This window comes from Pseudorasbora parva, chromosome 5 (assembly GCF_024679245.1).
Source record: "Pseudorasbora parva isolate DD20220531a chromosome 5, ASM2467924v1, whole genome shotgun sequence".
Classification (NCBI taxonomy): domain Eukaryota; kingdom Metazoa; phylum Chordata; class Actinopteri; order Cypriniformes; family Gobionidae; genus Pseudorasbora; species Pseudorasbora parva.
The window spans coordinates 2,490,634-2,512,700 of NC_090176.1; the positions used below are offsets into that span (position 1 = coordinate 2,490,634).

Below are 22,067 nucleotides of genomic sequence, written 5' to 3' on the forward strand. Positions count from 1 at the left end.
CAAAGTAAGAAATTCTAGTATCATGGCAACACTAATTCATACAGATCATGGTATAACAGCACACATTTAGCCTGAACGAAATGAGATGTTATTAGGGGTGTAATGATTCGTTTAACAACGATTCGATTCGTATCGCGATTTGAGGTTGTCGGTACGATTTAAGGACGATATTGGTTCATTTAGAACGATATGATCCGAAACGATTCAGTGACTTGAAATCGATTCAGTAACTTTTTAGCCAAAAATTTAAATCAGTGTGACTGTTTTATTTCAGTCGAATCGAATTGTTGTTAAAATGAATCGTTACACCCCTAGTAAACACAGGCACAGAGATAAAGTAGTGCATAAGATTACATTAGCGCTGTATAATATGCAATATGGGGCTGGGGGTGCTCAATATTTTAAAGACGTGGCGCAGAGTTGCGCAGCGCTGAGCGCAGACCGCACCTTTAAAATTCGAACACATTGTTTTTAATGATTGTACACTCAGCGGCGGCATTTGGCGCCTGTCCGCAGCGACTCAGGAAGTTGTTTAAAATCCTGCCACGCCACAGAGTGCCATTTCAAGGTTATATATTACATTTATATTTCCCTCAAATCGTCAATATACATACTGATTTCAGCCTGTGCTACAAGATACACCCATCGTGCAGCTCTTCTGTCAGAAGTCGATTCAAAATTGAGCTTGCGCGTATATAATGTGTGCATCCGGTGTGAGATCCTGAGACTCGGCGCTGAGCTTCAGTCCGGTGTGAGATCCTGAGACTCGGCGCTGGGCTTCAGTCCGGTGTGAGATCCTGAGACTCGGTGCTGAGCTTCAGTCCGGTGTGAGATCCTGAGACTCGGTACTGACCTTCAGTCCGGTGTGAGATCCTGAGGCGCAGCGCTGAGCTTCAGTCCGGTGTGAGATCCTGAGGCGCGGCGCTGAGCTTCAGTCCGGTGTGAGATCCTGAGACTCGGCACTGACCTTCAGTCCGGTGTGAGATCCTGAGGCGCAGCGCTGAGCTTCAGTCCGGTGTGAGATCCTGAGACTCAGCGCTGAGCTTCAGTCCGGTGTGAGATCCTGAGACTCGGCGCAGCACTGAGCTTCAGTCCGGTGTGAGATCCTGAGACTCGGAGCAGCACTGAGCTTCAGTCCGGTGTGAGATCCTGATGCTGCGTTCACACCGCACGCGAATGACGCGATTTGCGCGAGTGAATTACATGTTAAGTCAATGCAGAGACGCGAATAGGCATTCTGCGGCGCGATTCGCGCGAATGAAGCGGCAATGATCACGCGAATTGAGCGTTTTGCAGAATCGCTCAAGTTGAAAAATCTGAACTTTGGCGGATATTCGCGCCGCGTTAACCAATGAGGAGCCTGCTTACTGCTGTCACGTGGTGAAGTGACGGATGGGAAACCCATAGGGGAACCCCGAGGCCAGAGTAATTTAAAAATACTACTCTATTGTGTCACAAAATGTACTTTTAATAGTTTTTCAGGCGAGAATGTAGTTGTTTAAAGCTCAAATATGTGATTTATTTATTAAGAGAGCTCCTATTTGAAAATTTGATCTGGTGTTTTCGGAGGTGTGAGACCCGGGCGATCATCGGAGCTCAGCGCTCATCAACCCCGGTGAGAGCAGCCTTAACTCGGATAGTCTTTCTGCCGACTGCTGCTGCCTGGCAGAACCCCCTCCCATGACGCGAATTCGCGTCTGTTGTGTAGTGAATGTCACACGCGAATGAGCACTTTTTGTATAAAAAAAACAGATTTGAGCATTAAACAACAATATTATCGCCTGAAAAAGTCTTCAAACTACGTTTTGTCACACATTAACAGTAGTATTTTTTACAGAAAAGAAGTCAAGTGACCCAGTCAAAATGACTAGCAGAAACCCCTCCCATGACGCGAATTCGCGTCTGTTGTGTAGTGAATGTCACACGCGAATGAAGCGAATTTGACGCGCGAATGAAGCGACTGGATTCAAAATGTTCACGCGTCCAACTTCGCGCGAATAGCGCGATTTATTCGCGTCATTCGCGTGCGGTGTGAACGCAGCATGAGACTGCGCTGAGCTTCAGTCCGGTGTGAGATCCTGAGACTCGGCGCTGAGCTTCAGTCCGGTGTGAGATCCTGAGACACGACTCTGAGCTTCAGTCCGGTGTGAGATCCCTGAGACACGGCGTTGAGCTTCAGTCCGGTGTGAGATCCTGAGACTGCGCTGAGCTTCAGTCCGGTGTGAGATCCTGAGGCGCGGCGCTGAGCTTCAGTCCGGTGTGAGATCCTGAGACTGCGCTGAGCTTCAGTCCGGTGAGAGATCCTGAGGCGCGGCGCTGAGCTTCAGTCCGGTGTGAGATCCTGAGGCGCTGAGCTGAGCTTCAGTCCAGTGTGAGATCCTGAGGCGCGGCGCTGAGCTTCAGTCCGGTGTGAGATCCTGAGGCGCGGCGCTGAGCTTCAGTCCGGTGTGAGATCCTGAGACTGCGCTGAGCTTCAGTCCGGTGTGAGATCCTGAGGCGCGGCGCTGAGCTTCAGTCCGGTGTGAGATCCCTGAGACACGGCGCTTAGCTTCAGTCCGGTGTGAGATCCTGAGGCGCGGCGCTGAGCTTCAGTCCGGTGTGAGATCCTGAGACTGCGCTGAGCTTCAGTCCGGTGTGAGATCCTGAGGCGCGGCGCTGAGCTTCAGTCCGGTGTGAGATCCTGAGGCGAGGCGCTGAGCTTCACTCCGGTGTGAGATCCTGAGACTCGGCGCTGAGCTTCAGTCCGGTGTGAGATCCTGAGACTGCGCTGAGCTTCAGTCCGGTGTGAGATCCTGAGACACAGCTCTGAGCTTCGGTCCGGTGTGAGATCCTGAGACTGCGCTGAGCTTCGGTCCGGTGTGAGATCCTGAGGAGCTGAGCTGAGCTTCAGTCCAGTGTGAGATCCTGAGGCGCGGCGCTGAGCTTCAGTCCGGTGTGAGATCCTGAGACTGCGCTGAGCTTCAGTCCGGTGTGAGATCCTGAGGCGCGGCGCTGAGCTTCAGTCCGGTGTGAGATCCCTGAGACACGGCGCTTAGCTTCAGTCCGGTGTGAGATCCTGAGGCGCGGCGCTGAGCTTCAGTCCGGTGTGAGATCCTGAGACTGCGCTGAGCTTCAGTCCGGTGTGAGATCCTGAGGCGAGGCGCTGAGCTTCACTCCGGTGTGAGATCCTGAGACTCGGCGCTGAGCTTCAGTCCGGTGTGAGATCCTGAGACTGCGCTGAGCTTCAGTCCGGTGTGAGATCCTGAGACACGGCTCTGAGCTTCGGTCCGGTGTGAGATCCTGAGACTGCGCTGAGCTTCAGTCCGGTGTGAGATCCTGAGGAGCTGAGCTGAGCTTCAGTCCAGTGTGAGATCCTGAGACACGGCTCTGAGCTTCGGTCCGGTGTGAGATCCTGAGACTGCGCTGAGCTTCAGTCCGGTGTGAGATCCTGAGGCGCGGCGCTGAGCTTCAGTCCGGTGTGAGATCCTGAGGCGAGGCGCTGAGCTTCACTCCGGTGTGAGATCCTGAGACTCGGCGCTGAGCTTCAGTCCGGTGTGAGATCCTGAGACTGCGCTGAGCTTCAGTCCGGTGTGAGATCCTGAGACTCGGCGCTGAGCTTCGGTCCGGTGTGAGATCCTGAGACTGCGCTGAGCTTCGGTCCGGTGTGAGATCCTGAGACTCGGCGCTGAGCTTCGGTCCGGTGTGAGATCCTGAGGCGCGGCGCTGAGCTTCAGTCCGGTGTGAGATCCTGAGGCGCTGAGCTGAGCTTCAATCCGGTGTGAGATCCTGAGGCACGGCGCTGAGCTTCAGTCCGGTGTGAGATCCTGAGGCGCTGAGCTGAGCTTCAGTCCGGTGTGAGATCCTGAGGCGCGGCGCTGAGCTTCAGTCCGGTGTGAGATCCTGAGGCGCGGCGCTGAGCTTCAGTCCGGTGTGAGATCCTGAGACTGCGCTGAGCTGAGCTTCAGTCCGGTGTGAGATCCTGAGGCACGGCGCTGAGCTTCAGTCCGGTGTGAGATCCTGAGACTGCGCTGAGCTGAGCTTCAGTCCGGTGTGAGATCCTGAGACTGCGCGGCGCTGAGCTTCAGTCCGGTGTGAGATCCTGAGACTGCGCTGAACTTCAGTCCGTTGTGAGATCCTGAGACTGCGCTGAGCTTCAGTCCGGTGTGAGATCCTGAGGCGCTGAGCTGAGCTTCAGTCCGGTGTGCGACCCCCTTTAGGCACAATTGGCTTAAGAACATGCATGTAAATGCACTCAGTGTTCATTTCCTAACTAGGAAGGTATTTCTTTAGGTTTATTTATCAGTGCACAATTACCCTCACACACCTGTAACCAATAGATAGGTGCGTAGAACGAAGGATAACCAGATCCAAAAATTTTAACAAACAAACAAAAGGAAATCCCGCACACAATCAATGCTTGCAAATATCAGAAACTTTTTATTAGCAACGTTTCGGTCTCATGACCTACATCAGGCATATAATCAATACTCAAAATCCATGACATTTAAAAAGATAACATGACCAATCATTGCAGAGAACCATTAATTAGTAAATCACACTAATGATTTTGCTAAGGAGACATTCATTCATTGAGTGTGATTTACTAATTAAAGGGGTACTTCAGCGCTGGGAAGATGAATCTGTATTTAAACTGGGTCATCAATGCAGTAGAAATGTGAAATTGGACTTCCGGTTATGGCGTCGAGCTGAACAGCAGCACTTCTCCCCGCTCCGTCGCTGAACTTCAGATTACCGCTGCAAAACCGCCTAACTCCTATTCTAAAACTACTTAAAGTCAACCCAATGTCATTATAAGTTAAAAATGCCCAGGGGAGTATCAAAAAACAAGTATAAGAAATCGCTTAACTCTCTGGACTTTCAAGCTAGCGAGGACAGTGTCTCAGAACCCGAGCACAGTGAAGGAGACGCCATGTCGGTGGACACGGACAGCGCGCAGGTGAACGATGTAACCAGCGCTGATATTATGCAAGCCATCAAATCCCTTAAACATGACTTTCATACAGAAATTAGTGGTGTGTTAACGGCTATTAAGGACGTTCAGGCAAACATACACGAGTGCAACGGACGCATCACACAGGCTGAAGAACGGGTATCCTCGGCGGAGGATTCAATTAGCGGCCTGCAGACAAAAGCCAGCGCGTTGGAAAGAAAGGTGAAGTTTTTGGAAACGAAGGCAGATGATCTGGAAAATAGAAGCCGCCGTAATAACATGAGAATCGTGGGCATACCAGAGAAGGAGGAGGGGACGGATTCTTGCGCTTTTATGGAAAAATGGTTTACCGAAAATCTAAGTATACAGCCGCCGGTGATATTGGAGAGAGCTCACCGCATTACCGGATCGACGAGCACCCCCACTTCCTCCCCGCGAACCTTCATTGTGAAGTTTCTAAACTATCGCGACAAGGAGCGCGTATGGAGAGCATCAAGAGCAAAGGGTCAGTTGATCTACAAGAATAACAGCATCAGGTTCCACCCGGATCTATCGGCTGAAGTATATAAACAACAGCGAGGCTTCTATGAAGTGCGGCAGAAGTTGAGGGAGAAGGGAGTGGACAAACATAGGATGCTTTTTCCAGCCAAGCTGCTTGTGACCCACGGAGGACGCACACACACTTTCAACACACCCAATGCAGTCTATCAGTTCATTAATGACCTGGGATGATTCTGCTCGTTTCCCTTTCTGCTCTCCTGTAATAATGACTTGTTGTGCGACTATATTAGGGAGGCATTTTTCATTCGTTTCTAACTTGTGGGATGACTTTATGGGTGTAAAGGCAATGGCACCAAATCCTCTTCAGTGGCGGATAAAGGTACATTTACTTTTATTTTATTTTTTACTTTTTCTTTCTTTCTTCTGGCGATGAGAGTGGGAGACACAAACGCAGGACATCTGTGATGGTTGGAGGGGACACAGATTTACTGCGGGACTGCAATAACGAATTTGCAGTCAAGGCCCAGTCTCCTTTATGGAGGCTTTGGATAATCCTTCACTTCCTTGTAAAACATTTTTTTTCACGGCCAACTCAACTGCTTTATATGGTTTTGTTAATGTTACTGCAAGGAAGACCCATATGTTTATGGGTGAACAAATTGGAAGTCTGGATGCAAAATGTTATTATGTATATAGTTACATTGTTCGTGTTAATGTTTTATTTTACAACATGGGATGTGTATAATAGTGGGCCCCAAGAACATAAAAGAACTGCAATGTGTGATAAATGGTTTGCATACGTAAGCGTTAATGGATAGCATAAGAGTAATTAGCTACAATGTTAAGGGCTTACATAACCCCATAAAAAGGAAAAAAATCCTCAATGAGCTTAAACATCTTAACTGTACTATAGCCTTTATACAAGAAAGCCACCTATCAGACTCTGAACATATGAAACTTAAAAGGTCATGGGCCAGCCAAGTGTATTTTTCATCTCATGGTTCAGGGAGAAGGCGTGGAGTGGCAATATTGTTGCACAGTTCACTGCAGTTTTGTTTACACTCAGAAATTACGGATAAAGAAGGGAGATTTATTTTGATAAATGGGTCCATCTGTGGTGTGAATGTCTCTATGCTGAACATCTATGCTCCAAATGAAAGCAATCCTAAATTTTTTAAGAAAATAAGTGAAATGATTATAGAAAAAGCTAAAGGAATCATTTTGATTGGAGGTGATTTTAATTGCATCTTGTCAAATAGGATGGATAAAAATCCACCATCATTTGCTACACTTTCAGCGACCAGTAGGATTCTAAAGCAGATGGTGGAAGACCTGGGTCTGATCGATGCATGGAGACATATACACCCAAGAGATCGGGATTACACGTTCTATTCAAACCCACACTCCTCATATTCCAGGATTGATTATTTCTTTGTTGCTAAAAATGAATCTTACAGAGTCCTTGATTGTAAAATACATAATATAACCTTAAGTGACCATGCCCCAGTTAGTTTGATTTGGGATTTGGGTAGGGGTTATAGTCCAAGGCTATGGCGCCTAAATGTCTCACTTCTAAACGATAATGCATTTAAAGATCATATAAAGGCGGAATTGGACCAATACCTTCACTTTAATGACACGAGTGAGATGTCACCAGTGACCTTGTGGGAGGCGGCTAAGGTAGTTTTGAGGGGAAAGATAATTTCATTTGCATCAGCTAAGGCAAGACTTAGAGAAGCCAAACGTAAAGAACTTGAAGAACAAATTAAACAGTTAGAACACAGACATAAAAGTCAACTATCTACAAATGATCTAACTCAGCTTAAGGAAGCCAGGAGGGCCTTGGGAGACTTGCTCACAAATAATATTGAGAGAAATTTAAGATTTTTAAAACAGCGCTATTATGAGCATGGGAGTAGAGCAAGCAAATTATTAGCATTCCAACTAAAAAAACAGATGAGCCTGACAGTTGTACAGAAAATAAAAAATAATGACCCAGATAAGCCCTTTCTGTATAAGCCAGGTGAGATATCGGGAGCTTTTGCCACTTTTTATAAGAAACTGTACTCAAATACGGACACATGTACAGAATTTGAAAAAATTGAGGCCTACTTAGAAAGCATAAACCTGCCAAAACTATCAGAAGAAGATTCACAAGCGATAGATCGACCCATTATGAGAGAGGAAATTGTGGAAACAATCAAGGGGTTAAAAAACGGCAAAAGTCCGGGCTCGGATGGATACTGTAATGAATTCTATAAAGCCTTTGTAGACGATATAAGCCCCATTTTAGAGAAAGCATATGCTTATGCATTTGAAAGGGGGGAATTCCCACCAAATTGGAAAGAGACAATAATATCGGTAATTCACAAGGAGGGAAAGGACCCTACAGAGTGCAGCTCATATAGGCCCATTGCGCTTCAAAATTCGGACTGCAAAATATTGACCTCCATACTGGCAAAAAGACTTAAAACAGTTATTACGACTTTAGTACACCCAGACCAGACAGGCTTTATTGCTGGTCGCCAGCTGTCAGATAATATTCGTCGGCTACTGAATGTTATGTCTTATGCCAAGTCAAAGCCGGTGCCATGTATGGCATTGGCTTTGGACGCAGAAAAGGCATTCGACCGTGTCTCCTGGCCTTTCCTTTTTAGTGTTTTGAGGAAATACGGTCTGGGTCCTGGCTTTGTTAAATGGACCCAACTGTTATGCTCATCTCCAAAAGCGTCAGTAAGGGTAAATGGGTGTTTCTCACAAAAATTTCTGTTGGGGAGGGGTTGTAGACAGGGGGACCCTCTTTCGCCTCTTCTTTTTGCCCTTAGTATAGAGCCCCTTGCACAGCTAATAAGAGACAGCACAGATATTAGTGGTATAGAAGTGAATAGAGAGGAACACCGGTTGTCGCTATACGCAGACGATGTAATTGTGTATATCTCAGATCCCATAAAGTCCGTCCCAAATTTAATGATATGTACTGAGACCTTTGGATTTTACTCAGGATACAAAATAAATGTGACTAAGACAGAAGCACTCCCCATGAACAATTTAGTTTCCCCACAAATGAAATCTGCTTTCTCATTTAAATGGCCAAGGGAGGGAATTAGATATTTGGGAATAAATATACCCCCTGACCTTAGTTTATATCAAAGTAACTATATTAAATTAATAGATAAAATTAAGTACGATTTAAACCACTGGAATACACTTCCCCTTACCTTAATAGGCAGGGTGGAAGCTATTAGGATGAATGTTCTCCCAAGGCTCCTCTTTCTTTTTCAAACCCTACCAATCTCTCTACCTAAATCTACTTTTAGTCTTTTAGATCGTCTCATCTCAAGATTTATATGGCAGGGTAGGAGACCCAGAGTTAGATATAAAGTCTTACAACTGGCAAAAACTAAAGGGGGTCTAGGCGTACCCAACTTGAAGTATTACTGGTTAGCGTCACAATTACGTGCAATGATAGTGTGGCTATCAGATGACACAAGTACAAGATGGCTCAATATAGAAAAAAGTTACAGTCCGGATATGCCTTTGTCAGTGATTCCCTTTAATGGGCTTAAATCCACCAGAGAACTGTTGGGAGAATGGTCGAACATAACATGCGTAGCTTGGAAGGAAATACAACAAATGTTTAAGCTAACAGGCGATTTCTCTGTTTTGAGTTCAATTACCTATATTCGAGATTTCCTTCCATTGAGATTTGATACAGGATTCAAAAACTGGAAACTTTTGAACCTTCACTATGTACACCAATTATTTAGTAATAACAACTTCAAATCATTTGAACAACTGAGAATAGAGTTTAAACTACTAAGAACGGACTTTTTCAGGTACCTACAATTAAGGAGTTTCATACTGAAACACCCAAACTGGAATAGACTAATAGAGCCCTCCCTTTTAGAACGGTATTTATTAAAAATTCAGGGTGGTGAACATATGAGGAAACCAATAACCAATGTTTATAAAATCCTTGCTTCAATGACGAGAGATAATTCACTCTATGTGAAAGACAAGTGGACTAGGGAGTTACGGCTCGAAATAAGTGAAGAAGTTTGGTTGGAGGTATGTACTCAGGCTCATAAAGTCACGAATGCCAATTTGTGGAAGGAATTTCAATGGAAAATAAATAACAGATTTTTCAGAACACCACAAGTCTTGGCTAAAATGAATCCGAATCAATCAAGTCAGTGTTGGAGGGGGTGCGGAGAGACAATGGCTACTCACTCACATATTTTTTGGCAATGCCCTTTGTTGGATAACTTTTGGAAAACCATTTTTACATATATTAATAAAGTATTGAGTGTTGATCTGATAAGAGACCCTCTGATAGCAATCCTAGGGATTAAACCAGTTGTGATACACAGTAGGAAAAAGATGTATTTATTACAGATATTACTGATAGCAGCAAAGAAAGCAATTACAATAAAGTGGCTTAAAAACGAACCACCAAACCAAGCTGAATGGCTAACGATTTTGAGAAATATTTACACTATGGAAAAAATTACATATTCATTGAGATTACAGAGGGAAATTTTTATTGAAAGATGGGCACCATTAATGACGGTGATGGAAGACCATTAGAATTAGCCGAGTATATTTGTCAGGGGAACTTGAATACAACCCATGTTTTGTTTTAAGTTGATGTTTGTTTTGTTCAAATTGTTACTTTAAATGTTGTTAAATATTTTCTTATTTCTTCTTCTCCTTGTACCTTTGGACAAATTCTTCTGTATAATTGATCACACATGCAAGGATGCGTGAATGTTATGATCCCCTGTAAAGGATATTGTTTCTGTGTGCAAGTAATTGTTGTAAAAGGAGATCTGAAGAACATTCAAAATAAAAATAAAAAATAAGTAAAAAAAAAAAAAGAAATGTGAAATTATTTTTGAATTTGGTGTCTTCTAGACTGAGAAAAGACAGAAAATGTATTTTTGTCCCATGGGGATGAAAGACTACAATTCCCAGAATGCTTCGCTGCCCTGTGCCATTCCCAACGCCACCAACTTGATTACAGTGACTGAGTTAGAGGAGACGCTACAATTAAAAACTGAACGTGTCTGTTCAATATAATGAGTGAGTCACCGCGCGAGTATCACAGCACTGAGCACTAACTGCAGGAGTGATGAGAGCTGAGGTAATCGTGACTACACTCGCGGCATACATTCACAACGCGTGTTCAGTCTGGCGAGTTTCAGTTCATGCCTTTACAAGCTTAACTTTCATAGAAATTAATTTGAGAAGTTAAAAGACTTACATTGCTCACCATACCTCCGTTTAAATGGGTGCCTGTAGCTGCCAGCTGAGCTCTCCCTGCAAGCTGAGTGTAATCTCCCATCCACCATGCGCGGATTCAAAACATGCGGAAATGGCTCCCTCTGCTGGCTGTAGTCTTTAGCCTTTGGGCAAACATTCCTCCTATGATGCAAAAATCGTCCATTTGCATCATAGGAGGAATTTTTCCAGAAATAAAATGCATAAATATCTTGTCTCAGGGAGATATGAGGGGGGAAAGCACAATAATTTGAATATACTCCAGGGTTTCTACTGATACAAAGCCATATGCTAATCGCTGAAGTAACCCTTTAATGGTTCTCTGCAATGATTGGTCATGTTACCTTTTTAAATATCATGGATTTTGAGTATTATATATATATATATGCCTGATGAAGGTCATGAGACTGAAACATTGCTAATAAAAAGTGTATGATTTTTGCAAGTATTGATAGTGTGCCAGATTTTCTTTTGTCAGTTGGCAGGCAGTTCTGGTCACTTTATATAAGATATTGGTGTGTGCAGTGTATAAAGGACAATAAAAACTGTTTTACCCTCCTGCTGACTAGTGTTGTGCCCCCCCGCCCCCCCAGGCCATTTACATACACATGATTCAACTATCAGTCGACCATAGAAAGATTCGACAATTCTGATTTCGAATGTATAAATCCTTAATTGGAGACACCCCTACGTTTTAGTCAATGAAGTGTTCGACATTGAAAAAAGTTTGAGAAAGGCTGCTCTAAAGGCTGCTCATCACAGATCACAGATCTGAATCTACCAAATATCACCTAAATCCTCTTTTTTTCTTCATCTTGTTTTTGGTATCTGTGTCGGGGAGCTCCTAACTCAATCTGTTCCATAATATTGAGTGCAGATATCACTAATTTATCCTTAAAGTCTACTTTGTTTGAAGTGAGGTCTGGAGTAGGCCGAAACTTTGGAGTAGGCCAAAGCCCTTGAGCTACCTAGGTATTTCCTGTTTTCACACCCAGGGCCCAGGTGGACGTACAGGGTAAGAAACAACATGCCTCCCAAACAATCAAAGGCTGTACCACCAGAGGATGAGTCACTGGTGACCATGAGCCTCTTCACTCAGACGCTTGAGCAGCAAAAAGATTTTTACAAAGCCATGTTACAACAACAACAGGACAACTTTAAATCTTTTGTGCAGCTCATAATTGATGGCACCAACAAACGCTTAGATGATGTATTTAAGGATGTTCAAGGAATCAAAATCAGCCTGGAATTTACTCAAGACAAAGTTGACAAAATGGCTAAAGCACAAGAGGAAATGAATAAGTTGAAGAAGCTTGAAACGGAAATACTTAAATCAAAGGAGGAGTTGGACAATATGGTTACAAAGCTGGATTTTATTGAGAACCAGTCACGAAGAAACAACTTTATAGTGGATGGCATTCCTGAGGAAAGAGGAGAGAGCTGGGATGTATCCGAGAAGAAAATCAAGGATATGTTGGTCAGCAAAATGGGTCTAAATAACAACAATATTGAAATTGAACGGGCCCACAGGATTGGACTGTATCAGGAGGGTGGAAGACCCAGACAGATAATCGTCAAACTCCTGCGATTCAAGGACAAGCAGACCATTTTATCCTCTGCAAAGAAATTAAAAGGCACACGTATTTATATAAATGAGGACTTTTCTGAGGCTGTAATGAAGAAAAGAAAAGAACTGCTGCCCAAGCTGCGAGCTGCCCGGGAAAGAGGAGAAATAGCCACTCTGAAATATGATAAACTGGTCATAAAATCCAAGAGTGGAGGAGCCTAGTTAGAAGTATGTAAACACTCAATCTTTTTGTTTTGCTTACTTGTATATTTGTCTGTTTTTATTTGTAATTTAGATCATGGCTATTGACTTGTGTCATTCAGCTTTTCCAATTAAGGGTATTACAATAGCGCACTTGAATATCTGCAGTTTGAGATACAAAACTAATGATATATATCAGATTTTGCAGTCCAATAGTATTGAAATCCTAGCTTTATCTGAAACACACTTAGATTTTAGCTTCACGGATGCTGATGTGAAGATAGATGGTTACAGATTGTTTAGGAGGGACAGAAATAGACATGGTGGTGGTGTAGCATTCTATGTTAAGGATAACATCCCAGTTAATGTTCGAAATGACTTCATATGGCAGAACATTGAAGCATTATGGGTACAAGTTCATATACCACACATAAAGCCTATCTTAGTTGGGTGTGTATATAGACGGTTTCATCGAACGCACGCGCGTTGCTACGGTTACGCGCCTGGCCCGAAGTTAACTTCCGGTCTGTGTCTGTTTGTATGGCGCACTACTCAGTAGAAATACATTTTAAAGTACTATTCTTGGTTAACATGATATAAATATTAAAAATCAAGCAGAGAACACATGGCACAAGTTTCCCAACATTATTCTTATATTATGAAACAAAGAAACATGTTATGGCGAAGCATTGCATAATTGAAAGGCGAGTGCGCATGCATTTATATAGGCTACTGTGAACCCACCGGTAAAATGATGTTCGTTCAAATCCAGCTCAGACATGACATAAATCTGTAGCTTACTATACTTGTTGTAGCCATTAAACAATGTTTTTTTTTCTTCATATTTATGTTTAAATATTATAATATTATTTTTAGATTTCATCTGATTATAGGCTATAAGTGCAAATGCGAGTGGGTCAGAAATGATTTTGGTTGTTATATTTAGTTTAATATTACATTTTGTTTTGTAAAAAGCCTTTATTTCGTTTTTGTACAAATTGTCTCTTAATTTTAATAAAGGGTTCTTCGGTTAATTGCATGTATTTAATTAATAAGAAATAAATAAGTAGACTAGGTCGCGGAAGCCATCGCTTTCATCATGAACCGAAGCGCGTCTCAAACTGAAACTCAGCAGGCTTGCCTCAGACATGAGGAATATGTAGCCTAATATGTGTAGAAACGAAAAGATTTAAATAAGCACATGGTGCAGTGTTCAGAACTCACGGTAAACAACCAGCTGGATACAGATGATCACGGCGATGGGCATGAGCGGGATGTTAAAGTTTAAGGGATTTTTTTTTTATTTTTTTTTACCTTCTACTGAATATGATCGGGTGCAAGCACATTTTAAACAGGTAGCACTTATTCACACACGTAATTTTGTGAATAAGTAATTTTGTCGTTTTCTCTAATGATTTCAAAAACATCTTGTAGTGCTTACCTGCTTGTAGTTATACTACTGTTATATTCTATTATATGATTTTGTCATTTCACACTGTGGCCAATTTAAATGTTACCAACTAAATGATGAGACATACTGAGTTTATAATTAAATTTATTAATTGCGTTTAATTATTGCATCTAAAGATTTTTCACGTGAATAAAGGCAAATAGATTTGCACACTTTGCTTAATCACTGGTCTAGTCTGTTAAACTTGTCAGAAGTTCTCGTTTCTAATCTGCCCTCGTGGTCTATTTTTTCTCTCATCAAAACCGAATACCATCAGTGGTTGTACATCAAGAGCAGGGACAGTTTTTGTGCGTTTTGTTTCGCGATCTGACCGGAACAAACAGAAAGTCTCTGCAACGGCGTTAAGCGTTAGATTAAAGCGCTCGTCCGTCTGTGTGAAGACTGCACGAGCCGCGTTTGCTGCATTGAACTGCATTATTTGTATTAGTTAGGTTAATCCGTGAAGCAAGATGTTTTAAAAAAGTGGTAGGGACATGTCCCACCCGCAAATTACGCCTATAAGTTAAAAAAAATTGGTTGATTGACGCCAATCGGACGTTCATGTTTTTTTTCCGTCTATTTGAAAGTTCGGCTAATAAACATGGTCATTTTTTTTATAAGTTACATAAACTGCTTTCAGGAGTTTTTGACCGGCATATCATCAAAATGTCCGGAAAACGAAACCTCTGCCGGTCACTTTGACCGGCTCCATTTTTTTCTCGCGGAAACTCTGGGATCAACGTGACGGTGAGTAATGAACGACAGGATTTTCAGTTTTGGGTGACCTACCCTTTAAGTGGGGCGTTTTCCCACTCTATATTAAAGACATAAATGGGAGATTATTTATAATAAACATGCTGAAACAAAAAAAAAATCTATACATAAAGATAATAGTGCACAATCAAAATTAAAGATGCTAACGCATAAGAAAGATAACGCATCCTCTGGTGTTATTGATGTCTACCGGAAGTTAAGTTTGGGCCACAAAAGCGCGCATGCGCAGTAGCGTTTGTTTATGTTGTTACCGTTGAAACCGTCTATAGACCTCCCAGTGCCAATACTCAATATCTGGATAACATATGTGAAATGTTTGATGCTGTTTGTGATCAAAACAGAGAGATATTTATTTTAGGTGATTTTAACATTGACTGGCTGTCACTAAACTGTCCAATGTATAAGAAACTTAAATCCACAGCTGCAATATGTGGCCTAAAACAAATCATAACTCAACCCACTAGGGTTGCAACAAGTACATTGGTTTCATCTGCAACATGTATAGATCATATATTTACAAATGCTTTTGAACAATGCTCCAAAGCAGTCTCTGTGCCCACTGGTTGTAGTGACCATAATATCATAAGAGTCACAAGGAAAACTAAATTGCCTAAAGGAGGCTGTAAAATAATTCATAAAAGAACTTACAGATTTTTCAACCAAGAGCAGTATGTGGGTGAAATTCAAGGTGTGGACTGGTCAGAAGTGTATGAAGACCGTGACCCTGACTCAGCCCTTAATAAGTTTATGGACATACTAATGAAAATAGTTGACAAGCATGCTCCTCTCAGAAAAAGAGCTGTGAGAAATAAAAGTGCCCCTTGGTTGGACAAAATTCTTAAAAAATTTAATGCTGTCTAGAGATAACGCTAAAATAAAAGCTAACATTTCTTGCGAACTAGCTGATCAAAAACAATATAGAACTCTCAGAAATAAAGTAGTTAAAATGAATAGAATGAAGAAAAAAGAGTACTTTCAAGAAAAGATTAATGAAGCAAAAAATGATGGTAAAAAATTATGGAACACTTTAAATCAAATAATGGGCAGGAGTAAGTACTCAGCTGCTTCATATGTTGAAAATGATGGAGTGTTCATCACAGATCCAGAGGGAATTGCTAATTATTTTAACAATTATTTTATTAGTAAGGTAGAGAAATTTAGATCTGGTATGAGTCCAAATATCTCAGCATCTTATGATGCAATATTAAGTAAGATAATGAGTGAGAAGAACCATTCTGTCACTTTCTCATTCAGTCAAGTTGACAGAGGTTCTGTTGGAAAAATTCTTGCAGCTCTTCCTGATGGAAAGGCATCAGGCATGGACCATTTGGACTCCAGGCTTATCAGGGTGGCAGCTGAAGCTCTGTCCTTTCCCATTGCTCATTTGGTCAATTTAAGTTTGTTGCAGGGCGTATTTCCTGAGAAATGGAAGGAGGCTAAAATTATACCACTGCCTAAAAATAAAAGAGCCACATTTACAGGACAGAATAGCCGACCTATCAGTCTATTACCTTTACTCAGCAAAGTCATGGAAAAGATTGCTTTTGAACAAGTTTATAAATATTTTTTTTCTAATAGTTTGATTACAAAATATCAGCATGCATATCGGGAGGGTCACTCCACATGTACTGCTTTAACTCATATGACCGACAACTGGTTAGAAGAAATAGATGCAAACAGATTAGTAGGAGCAGTGATGTTGGACTTCAGTGCAGCGTTTGACCTGATAGATCACAAAATACTGCTTCCAAAATTAGAATGTTATGGTTTTACACCTTCGTCTCTGTCATGGATGGCGAGTTACCTATTCAATAGGAAGCAGCGTGTGTTCTTTAATGGTCAATATTCATCTACTAAGACAATACATTGTGGTGTGCCCCAGGGTAGCTGCCTTGGGCCTTTGCTATACTTGATCTTTACAAATGATTTACCTTTTATTGTGAAACATTCAACTGTTGTTATGTATGCAGATGATTCCACACTGTACTGTTCTGCAAAAAATCCTCATGATGTTTCAAATCTATTAAATCATGATTTGCAGAATATAAGCAAGTGGGTAAAAGATAACAAATTAGTTTTAAATGTAGACAAATCAACATCTATGTTTTTCTGGAAAAGATTGAAATTAACTACCCAGCCATCTTTGAACTTGTCAGTCAATGGGCTGCAGCTAAGACAAGTGACGCAAGCCAGGTTACTGGGCGTCACCTTGGATTCTTACTTGTCTTTTTCAGCTCATATTGATGGAATGATTGCTAAAATGGGGAAGGGTATTGCAATGTCCAGAAAATGTATGTCATATATCCCTATGTCCATTGCTAGACAGGTGGTCCAGTCTCTTGTTTTGTGCCATTTAGAAAACTGTCCAATTATATGGTCATCTACATCACAAAAACATCTTCGTAAGCTTCAAGTGGCACAAAATAGGGCGGCAAGGACTGTCCTCCAGTGCTCTTTAAAAACTAACGTGGCCCTGATGCATAAACGTCTTTCTTGGCTCACAGTTGACGACAAAATTAAATCACGATTACTTTTAATGTTGTGGAATGCAGTATTTATGAAACAGCCACAGTTTCTCTCTGAGAAATTTGTTTTTGTAGGAAGTGGACACCTACACGCCACCAGGCAGGCACTAGGTGGTGATATAAAACTTCCGCTTCCCAGGACAAATTTTTTGAAACGCACATCACTTTACAGAGCAATATCTATTTGGAATAGACTTTCTATCTCATCACGCAGAATTCAAAACAAATACAAATTTAAGAGGACAGTAACCAAGGAACTGCTGCAAATAATCTAGTGCCAGCTGTAAATTGTCTTTTTTTTTTTTTTTTTTTTTTTCTCTCTTCTCTCTGAATGTAAGCGCAATGTTTGAATTATTTTTATTGTAATTTGTGTTGATTATTGTTTTGTGTGATTTTATGATGTGAATAATTTTAAAAGAGGACCCCAGGAAGATTAGCTGCCATTAAATGGGCCGCTAATGGGGATCCTAATAAAACAATAAAACAATAAAACAATAAGTGTTTTTGTGCAAAAAACTGTTTCACCTGAGGCCAGTGGCCGCTGCTCCATCACTGAGGAAAGGTGGAGGTTTGATGGATGCGTCACTCTTCATAGACACACAGCTGGGCTCTGGAGAAGCTGCTTGGATCTGGGATTGACCAACATCCTCCATTCTCTCCTCATAGAGACTCATTTTAGAAGCAATATCTCCCTACATTCATTTTGCATTCAGAAACAGAAATCATAAATGACACAAGAACAACAACAACAAAATATGATTATAATAAACAATATAATTCTGTAATGTCTCTTGTGGGCAGCCTTTTTCTTCTAACTATTTAGTTGTTCATTTAGTTACCTTGTTATTTCTCGTTATCTTGTTATTATTGTTATCTCTATTATTAAAGGCTTATCCCAGTTATGTTCATGTTCCTGTAATTCACTACAACCAATATATCTGACACACTAATTTGCATATTAGTGTAAAAATATTTGTGTTTTTGTTACTGAGAGAATAGCGAGCAGCACATATTCACATACAGTATTTATCTAAATGGCACTCTCAGCATGTGGATGGTGTTGGGATGTTCACTAACAGTATATCGCTGAAAAAGTATTTCAAAGTTATTTTACCCCAAAGCAAAGTAAGAACCAGGACATGGCAGTGTGTGTATGTTGGAGAAAGACTTCAATTAAATATAAGAAACTGATAAGATACTGATTTTAGTTGGTCTGAATTAAGGTATAGAGTTGCATTCAAGCTCTATTAAGGCATGAAGACATTTTTTTCACAGGAAATTAACTTTTCAATGTGTATTTTGGAGATTAAAGATGAGCTTTAAGGGATAAAATGATTGATTACACAGAGATTTAAAGGCAAAGCAGATTCAGCAGATGAAGATGAGATATACAAGCTATACATTTTATATAGAGGTTGTGGAATACACATCCTCATAACAACACTTTGAAAGTCAGAGATAATTGGTCTTTATGCATTTAGCAGACACTTTTATCCAAAGCAAAGTTGCAAGGTATATTTTTCCAGTTCATGCATTCCCTGGCGATCTAACCCATGACCGTGGCGTTATGTACTGAACGAGCAACACTGACGCAAATAAACAAACACAAATTCCAGCAGCTGGTTAACAACATCCTTTACTACAATTTTTCAAATGATATAAATCAGCATTTTTATTGTAAAAGCTGCTAAAAAATAAACACTATCACTGACCCCTCGGCTGTTTGTTTTTGGCATTTGATCATTATATAATAACTAATTTGATGACTATGCTGTATAATTGGAGAACATCAGTATGTTTGCCATCATGGCTGAGAGGACACTAACATTAGCAGGACCTCAAGCGGTTAAAACAATGTGACAAAAACACAGGCCAATCTGATCAAACTCTTTAATGTCACGATTGTTACCTTCTATTTGCGTTCGTTTATATCCTCCTGGTTGCTTATGCATTCGTTATTCAGCAAAGTGGCATATTTAAAGCTAGTGACATGAGAAAGCAAGCTATCCTCATACAGCCGACAGAAACATTAGAAACACATTCGATTTCAGTTTTTTTATCGTAACTGTAATACTTTTGTTATTTTTATTAGATAAACAAGTGTTTGAATAATAAGTAATAATAAGCAAAAGTATGGTATTTGTGGTAAACGGCGTCACTGCTGTTGAGGCGAAAGACACGATAATTACATGATAATAAACAGCCGCTGACTTTGTTGACATGACATGGTTAGATTCAGATTGTAAATATCATTATATATTTGTTTTGTGTCCATCCTAGAGATAATCACCATATTTATAATGAAACCATCATATTTAACTAATATATTTATCAAGTCAACTTTATTTATATAGCACTTTTTGCAATTCCTATTGTTTAAAAAAGATTCACAGTGTTAACAGGAAAATAATGCAACAGAATTTGACTCGGCTGTAAAATGTGATGTTATCAAGCTCATTTCAATTATCATATAGTGATTATGCGGGTAGATCGGAAATATAATTTAGTTGATATAGTTAATTTAATTTAGTAATTCAATTTATTTGGATATTATTTAGTTGAAATTTTAGTGTCCCCAACTGAGCAAGCCAAGCCAAAGGCGACATATTTTATGATATTTATTATATCATAAAACATCATTTATAGTTACTGCTGTAAATCTCTATAAAATTATTATGGGATCTCATTCAATGCTTTCAGAATCTTTACTTTTTAAAATGTGGTTTCTGTATGAACATTTGTTCCTATATTAGCATATTTTAATTACAGTATGTTTATTGAAAAACATTTTTTATTTTATTTATCAAAATAAACCGAAAATAGTACAAACTTTGCTGAAGTGATCAATTGTTTTGAACTATAAACTTAAACATGATTAAAAAACATTATTTTAGTGAAAGTATTTTTTTATACATTTATGAGATTTTTATAACAAAATAAACCACTTTTATGATTTATTTTATTGTCGTGTCTCCATCAATGTTCAGTGAAAACATAGTGTTTATATTTTTTCAGCAATCATACACACTACAGCCCTTATGAAAATGAATCATGGTTTTACTACAAATAAAACCAAAAAACATGGTTATTATAGTTATATTTTATATTGTAGTTTGCTACTCTAACTATAGTTTAACCATGGTATTTGTGGTAAAATTGTGGTTATATAAAGAGTAATCAATTAGCCCAAAAAACATGGTTACTACACTGTTACTATTATAAAAACATGGTTAATTTTCATAAGGGGAATAGTGAAAAGCACATTTTTTCTTCATGAGTAACACTTTAGAATAATGGTCATTAGTTAACATTAACTATTAATGAACTGTACTTTAAATCATTTTATCTTTGTCAATGTTAATTTCAACATTTACTAATGCATTATTAAAATCTTGTTAACATTTGTTAATGCTCTGTGAACTAACATGAACGACTGGATTTTTATGAACTAACGTTAACAAAGATGAACTAATACTGTCACACATGAACTGTTCATGGTTAGTTCATGTTAGTTAATACATTAACTAATGTAAACTAATAATGATCATTATTCTAAAGTGTTACCTCTTCATGTATGCCTTTATCTTTGTACTCTATCTAGTGAGACTTTTCCTGTATTGCAGCACGAGTGCAAGGTCCACACACACACACACACGTACACACACACACACACACACACACACACACACACACACACACACACACATGTTGGTCTATGTGGTTTACAGGGACTCTCCATAGGCGTAATGGTTTTTATACTGTATAAACCGTAGACGACCGCCTAGTTTGCCTATGCCTAGAAACGGCACTGCACACACGTTTCACCTGAGGCCAGTGGCCGCTGCTCCATCACTGAGGAAAGGTGGTAGTTTTATGGATGCATCACTCTTCATAGACACACAGCTGGGCACTGGTTGTACATTACCCTATCTAGTGAGACTTTTCCTGTATTGCAGCACGAGTGCAAGGTCCACACACACACACACACACACACACACACACACACAGCTGGCTAAACTGTTTAGTGTAGTGACTTAAACATGTCTTTTAATGGGCCCCGTTTTCAGTCAGTTTTGTATTCATCCCGAGATCTTTTACGCACAAACCCAATTCACTCAATCCACAGGAGCTGCATTAGTTTTGTATTAGAGCAGAAGGCAGAAGCAATCATCTTTCTGTGATGATGAATTATTATAATTTGTGTAGCCGACCCTGTCCTTTATAAAATGCTAAAGTAGCCCTAAACTCCAGCAATCTTTTGGAAACAGGGAAACGTCAGCTTACTTTCAGCTTGATTTGAATAATGCGGCCAGTTTTAGAGTTAAAAGAAAACTAAAGTTTGCTTGCAAAATTTGTTTGTGATCAGTAGATCGCTCTGTCACATCCTAGCATTCAATCTGATTCAAAGCTACAGAACTCGCAGAAGTGTATTAATGACGTTATTTAAAAACTAGCTTTTCATTAACTGTCCCTGATTCCTGATTGACTTTGATAGTAAAATGATACTAATTAAATATTAAATATACCCACATATACACATAACGTCAATTATGTCTCGAGATGTGTGTGTGTGTGTGTGTGTGTGTGTGTGTGTGTGTGAGAAGGACTGAACTTACCAGTGAGAATGAGCTTTGAAATACTGCAGAATGAAATGGCGCCTTCTCAAAAGCTGAAATCAAATTTTTTGGTTTCAATTTGGTCTTCTTCTGTTTTGTGTTTGGAGCATTTGATTCTGTGTTCATATCGCCACCTTCTGTGCTGTTGTGTAATGTCATTTCCCTCTTTATTTCAGACAAAAGAAAAGAATAACAGACAGATCTGGGAACACTTTACAATACC

General features: G+C 40.4%; 2 protein-coding genes across 3 annotated transcripts in view; one reads left to right on the forward strand and one right to left on the reverse strand.

Annotated features, from left to right (window-relative positions):
- The window catches only part of LOC137074938 (NLR family CARD domain-containing protein 3-like), a 52,197-nt gene extending 30,228 nt beyond the window's left edge, over window positions 1-21,969 (reverse strand). For both annotated transcript variants that reach the window (XM_067443039.1, XM_067443038.1), the window contains exons 1-2: window positions 21,845-21,969; window positions 17,754-17,920 (exon numbers count right to left, since the gene is read on the reverse strand). The gene's annotated coding sequence lies outside the window, so the exon portion shown is untranslated. The remainder of the gene's footprint in view (window positions 1-17,753; window positions 17,921-21,844) is intronic.
- The window catches only part of LOC137074951 (gastrula zinc finger protein XlCGF67.1-like), an 80,600-nt gene that overhangs the window by 41,915 nt on the left and 16,618 nt on the right, over window positions 1-22,067 (forward strand). The window lies entirely within an intron of this gene.